General features: G+C 39.2%; 1 protein-coding gene across 1 annotated transcript in view; it reads right to left on the minus strand.

Annotated features, from left to right (window-relative positions):
* LOC144978697 (uncharacterized) overlaps positions 1 to 2,648 on the minus strand; it is a 33,031-nt gene extending 30,383 nt beyond the window's left edge. The window contains exon 1 of the mRNA XM_078925106.1: positions 2,326 to 2,648. The gene's annotated coding sequence lies outside the window, so the exon portion shown is untranslated. The remainder of the gene's footprint in view (positions 1 to 2,325) is intronic.
* Between the last annotated feature and the right edge of the window lie 9,146 nt (positions 2,649 to 11,794).

Here is an 11,794-nt window from a genome sequence, read left to right on the forward strand (position 1 = left end):
CTCTCCCTCTCTCTCTCTCTCTCTCTCTCTCTCTCTCTCTCTCTCTCTCTCTCTCGCTCTAACTCTCTCGTTTCTCTTTCTCTCCCCTCTCTCTCTCTCTCTCTCTTGCTCTAACTCTCTCTTTTCTCTTCCTCTTCCTCTCTCTCTCTCTCTCTCTCTCTCTCTCTCTCTCTCTTTCTCTCTCTCTCTCTCTCTCTCTCTCTCTCTCTCTCTCTATCATTTTGTCTTTCTCTCTTACCCCCTCAATAATTCTTTTTTTTTAATGATATAATTTAACAGGGTAAGGAGGATGTCAATAATAACACCATCGCCGTCTAGTACTCTTTAATAATACCGCCGACCACCCCCCCCCCCCCCCCCCGGCCCCCTTCCCACCGTCCATTTTTTGAAGCTTGATTTATATAGTTTTGATCTTGGTTTATATTTCATCTCTCTCTCTCTCTCTCTCTCTCTCTCTCTCTCTCTCTCTCTCTCTCTCTCTCTCTCTCTCTCTCTCTCTCTCTCTCTCTCTCTTTCTCTTTCTCACTCACTCTCTCTCTCTTTGTTTCTCTCACTCTCTCTCTCCTTCCCTTGCACGCGCGCGCACACACACATTCACACGACACACACACACACACACATAGACACATGTTGAGTTCTTAGATCATTAATTGATAAGACGTGCTATTCCAAGAATCAACAAACCAAATTGTTACAGTAAAGAACATTTATTAAACAATATGTAAGAGACATGTGTACAGGATGACGGTTGGATACAGAATGATTGCCAACAAGGTAGCCAATAGAACCGTAGCCATCGGAAACTTATAGATAGTATGCGCTTGGCTAAGAAGCTCATAACATTGCCATCCGGAAGTAGAACGGACCAACACACAAAACTGTGTGTAACCATGAACGTTTATAGTCTGGTTAATACAGTTTAGTGAGAAGTACTCATAAACGCGGATGGCAAAAAACACCAACAAAGACCTGAGTGACGTCATCTTCGAACTATCTATAGATAGTATGTGCTTGGCTAAGAAGCTCATAACATTGCCATCCGGAAGCATAACGGACCAACACACAAAACTGAGTGTATCCAGGAACGTTTATAGTCGGGTTAATACAGTTCAGTGAGCATTACTCATAAACGCGGATGGCAAAAAAAAACAATAACAAAGACCTGAGTGACGTCATCTTCGAACTATCTATAGCCTGACACTAAAACCGTGGCCTTCGTAAAGTTATGGCCTGATACTGACCAAAAAATGACGTCAAAATGCCAGTCTTTTTCCACAAAAGAAAACAAATCGTGAGTTGTATTCAATAGTTCAACCAATGAAATAACTTGTTTCCATGAGCTCTACTAACGACAACTCACTAAGCGGTGCAAAAGCCAAATACTGACTTCAAACTGCCAGTCCTTCTTGTGAGTTGTCCCGTAGCAATCGTTAACGTATAGCCTGACACTGACACTAGATCCCTCTAAGACTAATAGTTTGACGTCAATTTTGGGTTTGTTTAGCTTCTGGTGAGTAGAGCTCAAGGAAACAAGTTATTTCATTGGTTGAACTATTGAATACAACTCACGATTTGTTTTCACAGACTTGTCTTTTGACGTCATTTTTTGGTAAGTGTCAAGCTATAAGTTTACGATGGCTACGGTAGAACAGGCGCTAGTTGTGAACGATACTACATTAAATTGACGATACAAGTTATGATGCTTGAATACAATACTTTTCATTCACAACAACAACAACAACAACACACTCACACACACACACATACACACACACACACACACACACACATATAGATAGAATGCGCTTGGCCAAGGAGTTCACAACATTGCCATCCGGAAGTATAACGGACCAACACACAAACTCTGTGTAACCATGAACTTTTATAGTCTGGTTAATACAGTTTAGTGAGAACAACTCACAAACGCGGATGGCAAAAACAATAACAAAGGCCTGAGTGACGTCATCTGCATACTATATATATATATATATATATATATATATATATATATATATATATATATATATATATATAAATGTTTATAATCGTGATGATATGCCTTTTAGATAAGTTACACGAAGCCTATTTTAGTGCGAGTCTGTGAGTGTGTGTTTGTGCGCGCGCGCGCGTGTGTGAGTGTGTGTTGTTGTTGTTGTTGTTGTGTGTGTTTGTGTGTGTATGTGTGGTTTTTTACACTTTTTGTTTCATTTATGTCTCTTTGCATGTATTATATATATATGCTGTAACCAAATGAAAAATTGCCTTCATGGACAATAAAGATATTATAATTATGATTAAAAGTAATACCATTGTAGACGAACAAACCTTTCCAATGTATGAACACGGTCTTCAAACAGAAAACGGCGATGAAGTCCACTGTTACTCTTTAATGGGAGTCAAAGGTGAGATTGATCTAAAGTAAAATAACCATAGATCATAGGTACGAAAATAACCACAACAAACACACAGAATATTACGTATATTATATAACGATAACTTAGCTTGATGGACACAACCGTAGTAGACTAGAAACGTTATAGCACGGCAACTTGCAAGTGAACATAATTTAGTCCATCCCAGAATCTTACCCCCAGGACAAGTCATAAAGCATTAACTAACGCTACCTATATAGGCTAGAGAGTTGTGGACTAGTGTTGGGTTATTCGATCGCTTTTACTCGATCGGCATTCGAGCGCGAAGCCACGATTCACCGTCCGATCTCAATTCCGGAAGAGCGAGTTGATAAAACGATCATTCGAGTTGACGAGTAGAGACGAGCTTGAGACGATCTTGAGACTTGAGACGAGCTTGAGACGATCTTGAGACTTGAGACGATCACGATCCGAGCGAGTTGAGGGGTAACGAGTAACGAGTGTTTCGAATCATTTCAAACGATCACAGTTTGCCATCCGATACCAATCGCCAACGTTTGCACACGGTAGTCTGTGGTTCTTCCACAGCCCTCATTCCTTGTCAGATGTTAGTGTGTCTGGGTGGCAGGGAAATTCGTGTACGTGTATCACGCGTGTGTGACAAGACTTCATTAAACCTACTAAAGGTTGAATATCACACACACACACACACACACACACACACACACAGACAGACAGACAGACACTATGGCTATTTCTATGACACACACGCATCCATCTATCAATGAACACTACCCTACAGTAAAGTAAAACGTTAGCTTTGAATATGGAATGTTTCAATGTTAGATGCCTGTGTAATTTGTTAGTTCCCATCATCATCATCATCATCATCATCATCATCATCATCATCATCATCATCATTAGGGGCAGCGTGGCTCAGCGGTTCGGTCTTTGGTTCGCACCCCAAAGGTACCGAGTTCGATCACCCGCCGCTGCACTGTGTGGCCTTGAGCAAGTCACCTCGTCCTAGCTCAATTTGCGGCGCTGCACTGTGGCTGACGCCTGGGTTATTCCAGTCTTCCCTTAGAATAGACCATAGAGAAAAACCTCCCCTATGGGATGAATAACGGGAATTTTATTTATTATTATTTTTATAATTTATTTATCTTCACCATCATTATCAGCAGGAGCAGCAGCCCAGCATCATCATCACCTTAATTATAATAAATAAAATAAATATCAACACATGTTAATGTAATCATCAATCAAAACAGCTCGCAGAATTCACAAATTGCTCCTAAAAGACCATACCTAGGAAAAAAACAAAACAAATACTATTGCTAACTTATCTGAAAAGGAATAGTTTCAAAAGAATCCTAAAATTATTAAAGCTCGGGAGCGTCTTTGATTTCTTTGTCAAATTTATTCCATACTTTTGGGCCCCGACAGAGAAAGATTTTCAGCTAACTATAGTTTATAATATGGGAACATTAATCAGTCGTTTATATTGGAATCGGAGTGGTCAAGCAGGTGTATGAATTCAAAGCTCATTTCCACGGATCAATGAACTTCATAATAATTCAATTTTCCCCCTAGCAGGCCATACAAACCTACATCCATTTCATAAAGTACCAGTCGCCTGTTTCGGGTCTTTTTTGTACTAAAACTCTTAATAGTATCCGTCACTGCTTATAGATAGTTATACATTCACACCTGAGTCGAGTAAAGTAATGTGTGGTAAGTGCCTTACACAAGGACTTAACTTCGGGATCAGAATTTTCCAGGATCACTGTCACCCACTCGACCACTTACAACGCTTAACATCGCTTGATTTATGACAAGAAGAGACACCTTACCGCTGAGCCACAGAACAACTAATAATCACAACATTAAGGATCGCAACAAATGCATGCTTTTAATCTTTTTTTTAAAAGTACTTCTTCAGAGCTATTGGGCCCGATGAAGCCGGAGTTCAGTCCGGTTTCCATATCGGAAAACTTACGAAAGCAATTGCCCATTAGTCTATCGCAAGGAACTTTCCGCCAGATCTAACAGACTTTGCTCCCCAATCACTGCTAGGTAGACAAGGGGTCAGAATATATGTATCTACTTCACCCGGAATCGAGCTCGGTTCCCTTGCATGTTAAGCAAGTGCACTACCTACTGAGCTATTGGGACCCCAAACTTTTAATAGGATGCTAGTAAATCGAAAAGTGCTTTCCGTTGATCTAAAATAGCGTCCACCCAGCTACATACCTACTTCCACTTTAATGGACTGAGCAATAAAAAAAAGGGAAAAAAATTGACTGAACTCAGAAACGACGCCGATCCCTATTGTGCGTTCCAAGTTAGGTAATCCCATACATCTTTTAAAAAGACTAAGGATAAAACTACCCCTTCTTCCCATTCCCAAAAAAAGGAAACAAAAAAAAACCCAAAAAAAAAACAAAACAAAACAAAACAAAAAAAAAAAACCAACAAAATGAAGAGAAAAAAAAGAAACCAAACAAAGTAACTAAATGTAAATAAATAAATAGTCTCGGGTTTGGTGTTTGGATGTCAGAAAAGCCCCCCCCCCCCCCAAAAAAAAAAACAAAAAAAAAAAAACAAAACAAAAAACCCAAAACTCAACAAAACAACAACAGCCACAACAACAACAACACACACACACACACACACACACACACACACACATACATACACAAAGAAAAACTAAACAGGAAGTAACAATGTTAAATATTCATATTCCTGCCCAAATTTTAAAGCAACCTAACTAAGCCGAGAGCAGGAAAGGCAACAACCGTAATATCACCTGTTTAAATAAAATTAATAGCAGTAGTAAATAGGCTATAAGATAAAGATTTGAACATGTGTGATGAAAGGTAACCGACAAAGCAAGAAAGCGCGCGCCTCGATGACGACCAGTGACAAATGTGAGGTGGGGGCGGTCATGTAGGTTACACCCGACAACTTTTGGCGCGACATAAATATGAAATATGTCAAGGTGAATATCGCTGTATTCCTTCTCTGATTAGGGGGGGGGGGGGGGGGGGGGGGGTGTTGACGTGCCACCCCATCAACAAATCAACAACTGATGCAGTTTTGATGGCGTGTGTGTGTGTGTGTGTGTGTGTGTGCGTGTGTGTGCGTGCGTGTGTGGGTGTGTGCGTGTGATGCGACGAACGATCATAAAAAAAAAAATAATTAAAATAAATAAAATCAAGGCTTCCAAACAGCCAGATTTTTTCTTGGCCAAATAGTCAAATAGAACCTCACATTATCAAACACCACAATCATCCTGACTCCCTTGAAAAACTCATTGATTTTAATTAATAAAACAATCGACTACAGTTGGATAAAACTTATCTTTTCATTTTTTTTTTTAAATAAAAGATTTAAAAAAAAAAGAATAATAATAGAAAAACATTTCTTAGTAACCAATTTTGAACTTGGCCATCTGGCAGCCCCCATCATAACCAGCTGCAGTCAAGCCAGCCACAGACATAAGAGAGGGAGGGGACTGTGAAGTTTCCTGTGGCAACCGAGATGCTCGTGTTTTTTTTTTTCAAACGAATCACTGCTCGATGACGTCACTGACTCGAAACCCGCCCGAAACCGACTCGATTTTAGAGGACTCGATCGAAAACCCGCTCGATTTGATCGTTTCAAACTCGACCCAGCACTATTGTGGACCCAACACATGTGTGATGAACGAATACGAAGAACTCCACTGTGAACTGTGACCTGTAAATTGTGAGCAGGGTTGCCAGATTATTTTTCAACAAAATGCCAGGGGAAGACTCAAAAAATGCCAAAACATTAAAAAAAATGCCAAAGTCTGTTGACTCCCACCCCCACTAAGAAAACTACTCACTTTTGATAGACAATTTACTATCATATCCTGGTGGCTTGCGTGTTTTATCTTCTTTTTTTTTCTTTTTTTTTTTTTTTTTGAATTATACTAAATTTCCTGTTGGGGTAATTTTTTACTTACTGACTACTAAGTGGAGTGCTAAACCACTACACCACGGTTGGATTTTAAGAATGAAAAGAAATACATTAACATGAAAGGTAAATACGTAAAGGAGTGAAATCATTGGATGCTGTAAAATCAGACCACCCTAACGAACAGAGTTAAAAGTTAACAGGCGACCATGACGCAAATATACACGAGTTTTGCAGGAGATTCCCAGAAAACTTACGAGGATACTTGTCGAGGGCTGAATTTGAGTGAATATCTGAGGGAGGCAGGGCTAGTTCAGGGTGTGAGTTTTAATAGCAAAGTTTTCCGATGTGAAGAGATTTGTTTTTACGCGTTTAGAAAGGTGTCATTTGAAGTATAATATACAAGAAAAGAAAATGCCAAATGAAAATGCCAAATGCCAAATGATTTTTCTAATGCCAAACGGTTTTCAAAAATGCCAGATTTTTGGAATCTGGCATTTAAAATGCCAAACTGGCAACCCTGATTGTGAGGCGTGTTCGTGTTCGAGTTGTCCTGAGATCGCCAGATATGTTGGAATAGAGGTAGTCATATATAAATTTTAGGGGGGGGGGGGGGGGGATAAAAAAAGGAAAAACAATCAAACAAAAAGGAACCAAAAAGTAGGTTAGGAAATAAACTTCTGTTTTATTTTTTTATTTTTTTCGCGGGGGGGGGGGGGGGGGGGGGGGGGGGATGTTGGCTGGATTTAAGAAAATATTAATATCTAATTCTAATATGGCATGCAAATAGCATTTCCTAAAGAGGAGCAGAAAAATAACAAAATATTTTCAAATGCCAAGGCCCCATGCTCGACGTAGTTGTAGGTCTGATAGCCCAATTCATTATGGGCTGATTGTTGTCCATTACAACTATGTTAAATTATGCCAATAATTGGGTTGTCGATATCAGACCTGCATATATGTACACTTCGTCTTGCTACAATGTTTTTATGGTATTATTTTCTTCAAATCTTCAGAGAAAGGAATTAATTACTTTAAAAATAAATAAATCAATAGATAAAATAATACAAACCCAAAATTCAACTCATTTTCCAAAACTAAACTATTTTCTCAGTATCAGGATTTAGCGTTCGAAATGTTGAAGTGGCAACCTTCTTTCGCTGGTGGATTTTCCCAGAAATAATTCAAATCATCATATCGGAATTTTCCGAAATTAGCTCTCGACTCGAGGATTATCGTATACGTAAGTCAATTCATTTTTACAAAGGTCACAAAAGAGTGAGATAACGAGAGAAATTTTAAACAGTTAATCAATATTTGTCTATTATTAACCTCACCATTTAATTATTTTCAATGGCAGTCGGTGTCTCCGCCTTGGGAAGTTAAAAAAAGATTTCCTCTTATATCGGAAGGTCACATGTCATTCACCGGTTGATCCCAGCCAGTGTAATCTGAAAGGGAATTCCCCATAATTGTACGTGTCATGAAAAAAGCTTATCTTGACTTCTTCTTCTTCTTCTTCGTTCCCGTCACGTCACATGGTCAGTCCGGTCTGGTGAATGAAGCCCACAGTGGTCCTGAGGTCGTCCTCACTTCCGTACAGCTTCTTTGAGTATGGGGTTGGGTCAGGCCAGAAGTTCCTTCTCAACTTGTTGTACTTTGGACATTCCATTAGGACATGATGTCCATTTTCATTTTCAAGTCCGCAGTCACATTGTCCAGAGGCACCTGCTCTGGACATCCTCCACATATGTTCCTTTAACTGGTTGTGTCCAGTTCTCAGTCTGAAGATGATGACCTGTTCCTTTCTGTCGAGCACCTTGATTGGGTCATTCATGTTGTATTCTGGGTGCTTCTCTCTCCATCTCTGAGACTGGATAAATTTGGCCATTTTGTTAATTTCTCCTGTTGAGTACATTGGGGAGGGTTGCTGCATGCGACTGCCTGCCTTTGCCAGTTGGTCAGCGATCTGATTTCCAAGTATCCCACAGTGTCCTGGAATCCACTGCAGTACCATGTTGGTAAACTTGCTTAGCTTCATGAGGTCTTCCACCAAGGCGTCTATATCATCCGCAAAGGACATCATTATATCCTCCAGAATTTATCTTGACTGAACGCCTACTTGTCGACGTGTTTACATATGTGCAGGTCTTCAATCCGAACCTACTTATGGGCCTAGTTTAACATTGTTGTAATGAACACTATTTTGCGTCATACATTTGGAGATTCCCATTATAAGCCAATAAGGAATTGAGTTATCAGACCTGCAAATAAGTGAACGTCGCTACTTGTCCTTTGCCAAGCACTTCAATTTGCTCGTAAAATTGTTATCTATATCTTTTTATTTTAGTAATATCTCACAATCTAAAACAAAAAATGATTGAATCGCATTAGTTGATTACTATAAAGAGCTTCGAACGTACCCTTTTTCATCCCACCCCCTCCTGCCTCCATTCATTCTTATTTCAGTGAAATGGAACTAACAATAGAAACCGAGAGAACTCCGCCTCTCGGACAGTCGTCATAATATAAACCATGGCCGTTATTGGGTAGCTAAGCGAACTACACAGGTTTTACTATCGATTGAATGTGCCTAAGTAAAATACCCACAGTTCTACCGCTTGATCGATATAAACAACACAGAAAAATATGCGTAAACTTAACCATTTCCTTACCAACTATAGGAAAATCGTCACTTTTGTTACGATACAACAAACATTTTTCTTATTCAAATATATTTTGTAAATCATAAAATTTTAAGAAACCGAACAGTGTGTTGTAGAGCATGTTTTGTTACAGAAATGATTTGTCGCAAGAAATGACTGCTATTGTGTTTGAGTAATAAAAAAAAGGCTATTTTTGTGTTAGATAGGTGTGAAATTTTGAGGAAAATCCTGAAAATGGCTGGTAAGGAGAGAGTTAAACATTTACCATATGCTCGAGAAAAGTGTGTGATAACCCTTCACCCATCTGGCGGTATAAAGAAAATAACGATTAGAGAGCGGTCGATTTCATTCACTTTATTGTTTATAAACAACTGAATATGTTTGTCCGAACTCGTGTGAAGGTGTGTCACAAATTCCATGTTTTGATTGGTCAAAAATCTACTGGTTAATTATTATATTATCTATCTGTAGTTTGCTATCCGGTACTTTCGATATCCCAAAACTTGACACTTCAGAAGCCACAATACAAGGTGGCGATCATTAAAAGAAACGTAAATAAACCATGAGTTGTTACCTTTGCGAAGCATGGCTATTTTACTAGTTAAATAATAATAAAGATTATGCGGCTGTGTGGTCTTGTGGTATGACACTCGCTTTCGGATCCGAAGGTAGTGGGGTTCGAGCCTCTCTCGGCGCATATTTGAGTCCTTGGAAAAGGCTCGTTACTCACATTCTCTCACCGTACTCAGGTGTAAATGAGTAAATGGCTGTTAAAAACATTGTCCCTGTCGGTAAAAAAAAAATGTAATATCGCCTAACAGGCGTCAGGTCTCGTTCTACATGTTACGTATTGCTGTTGGTCAGGGACCCTTTTGTAAAGCGCTTTGAGCATGTTTAGTGGATATTGCGCTATATTCAGCTGCAGAGAGTCCGCACCAGCCTTTCACATCACCCAGCCATGTTTTTGGTGGTCTTCTGCCTTCAACTTTGCCCTCTAAAATATCTTTTGTAATGGGATTGTGAAGCGATGTGCGTATTACCTTTTAAAAACCGGGGAGATGACATGGTATGAGGCATACATGGCAGGACAGGACAGGGAAGAATGTCGAATCTGGATGGCCCAAATGTGTCAAAGACACGGGAGAAACTAAGGTCCAAGGTAAGGATTGCTGTTTTTTAATATTGGCCGAAGAAGGGTTTTGAGTCCGAAATGTTCCGTGACTGGTATTTGACTCTTATTCAAAGCTGTTATATTCAATTTTTTTCTTCATCACATCTACTGGTCTTCAACCCAGAAGACTCCAAATGACAACTCAATCAGCATTCGTTTCAACGAAGTAACATTACTGAATAATGAGTTGTAGTAGAATTGTTGTATTGCCCATTGGCACACACATCAAAAACGTTTATGAGTAGCTTACTTCTCGACATCAAGGAATCAACTGCATTCGCACGTTTTTGCCCAATAAGACAACGAGAACAATCCCGGTTGATGTCGATATTATTTTCTGACCCCCCCCCCCACACACACACACACACACAACCATCTAGCAGTATTTGGGTAACTAGCTCTGTATGATCTGGTATAAATTCTTATCAATAAAGTAGCTTCAAAATAAGGGGCAGCATGTAATTGCTTGTGTCCGCTTAACGTCACAAACCGGAATAGACTTCGGCTCCATGGGTCTATTGGCTATGAAGGACTATTTTTGTCCCATTTTGAATTTCATCAACAGAGAGGTGTCTGGTAAAACTTTAGCTCCAGTTCTTTACCGTACACATAATGAAAATGGAGCTAGAACTTTTCCTGACACCTGGGCCCGTGAACGTGGACTATTTAGTTATTTACTTGTCTAGTAATATTATATGACTTGCTAGTCTTAAGCCTCAGCAAAGTAATTGACTAAAAAAATTGGACTTCACGAACGCTTTCTAGTCTCTGACTAGCTGGTCTCTTGCCTAGAAGTGGGCGTTGTAAGGACGGGGACTAATTCGTCTTTTTTGTGCTGGTACATCACGCTCTCTTAACACGATGCAAGTAAGATACCAGCCTTCATACTTTCAACGCAAAATATTTCCAAAGAGGAAATTAGCAACACATACAGTATAGATAATATTTCGTTCCTTTCGGTATTTTAACTTACTTTTGCCGTGATGAATCAAATTATGTGATAGTGACTGTAGACTGATAGACGACTACAATCATGTCCATGGTCACTATCAATTCTATATTTAGGCCAATGAAAGTTTCATTTAAATTCAAACAAATTGAACCAAGAAAACAATCAAACAAACAAACAAACAAACAAAGAAACAGACAAACAAAAGAAAAGTTCGATTTCGAGTCTCCGTTCACTCGCAACTCGCGAGCGAATTAGATTCAGTTTCTTTTTAGTTTTTACTACCAAAATGTGTATTAACCAGGGCTCTAATTCATGAAGCTTGACTACGACGATAGTCCTAGACTTAATCCGTAGTCTCTGACTAAAAGGCGTTGCAAGCTATTCATGAAGCCGGACTACGCGAAGTCTATGACTAAACTAGGGACTAAACTGGTGAAATTTACACCCGCGATTTAGCAGGTGTAAATATCGTAGTCTGGGACTAAATTTCAAAATCATATGTGCTATACGTTGGGGGAAGTAATTGCACAGCGATTAGAACAAGGCTACCCGACAGTTTTTGATTTTATATTTATTTTATTTATTTATTTTTAATTTTTTTTTTTTTTTTTGGATTTTTTTTTCTTTTCTTTTCTCCAAGATTCGACAATCTCACATACACTCCTCATCTTGCCCAGTCAAAACACTC

This window comes from Berghia stephanieae, chromosome 8 (assembly GCF_034508935.2).
Source record: "Berghia stephanieae isolate SIO BIC M18660-M18661 chromosome 8, UCSD_Bste_1.3, whole genome shotgun sequence".
NCBI lineage: Eukaryota > Metazoa > Mollusca > Gastropoda > Nudibranchia > Aeolidiidae > Berghia > Berghia stephanieae.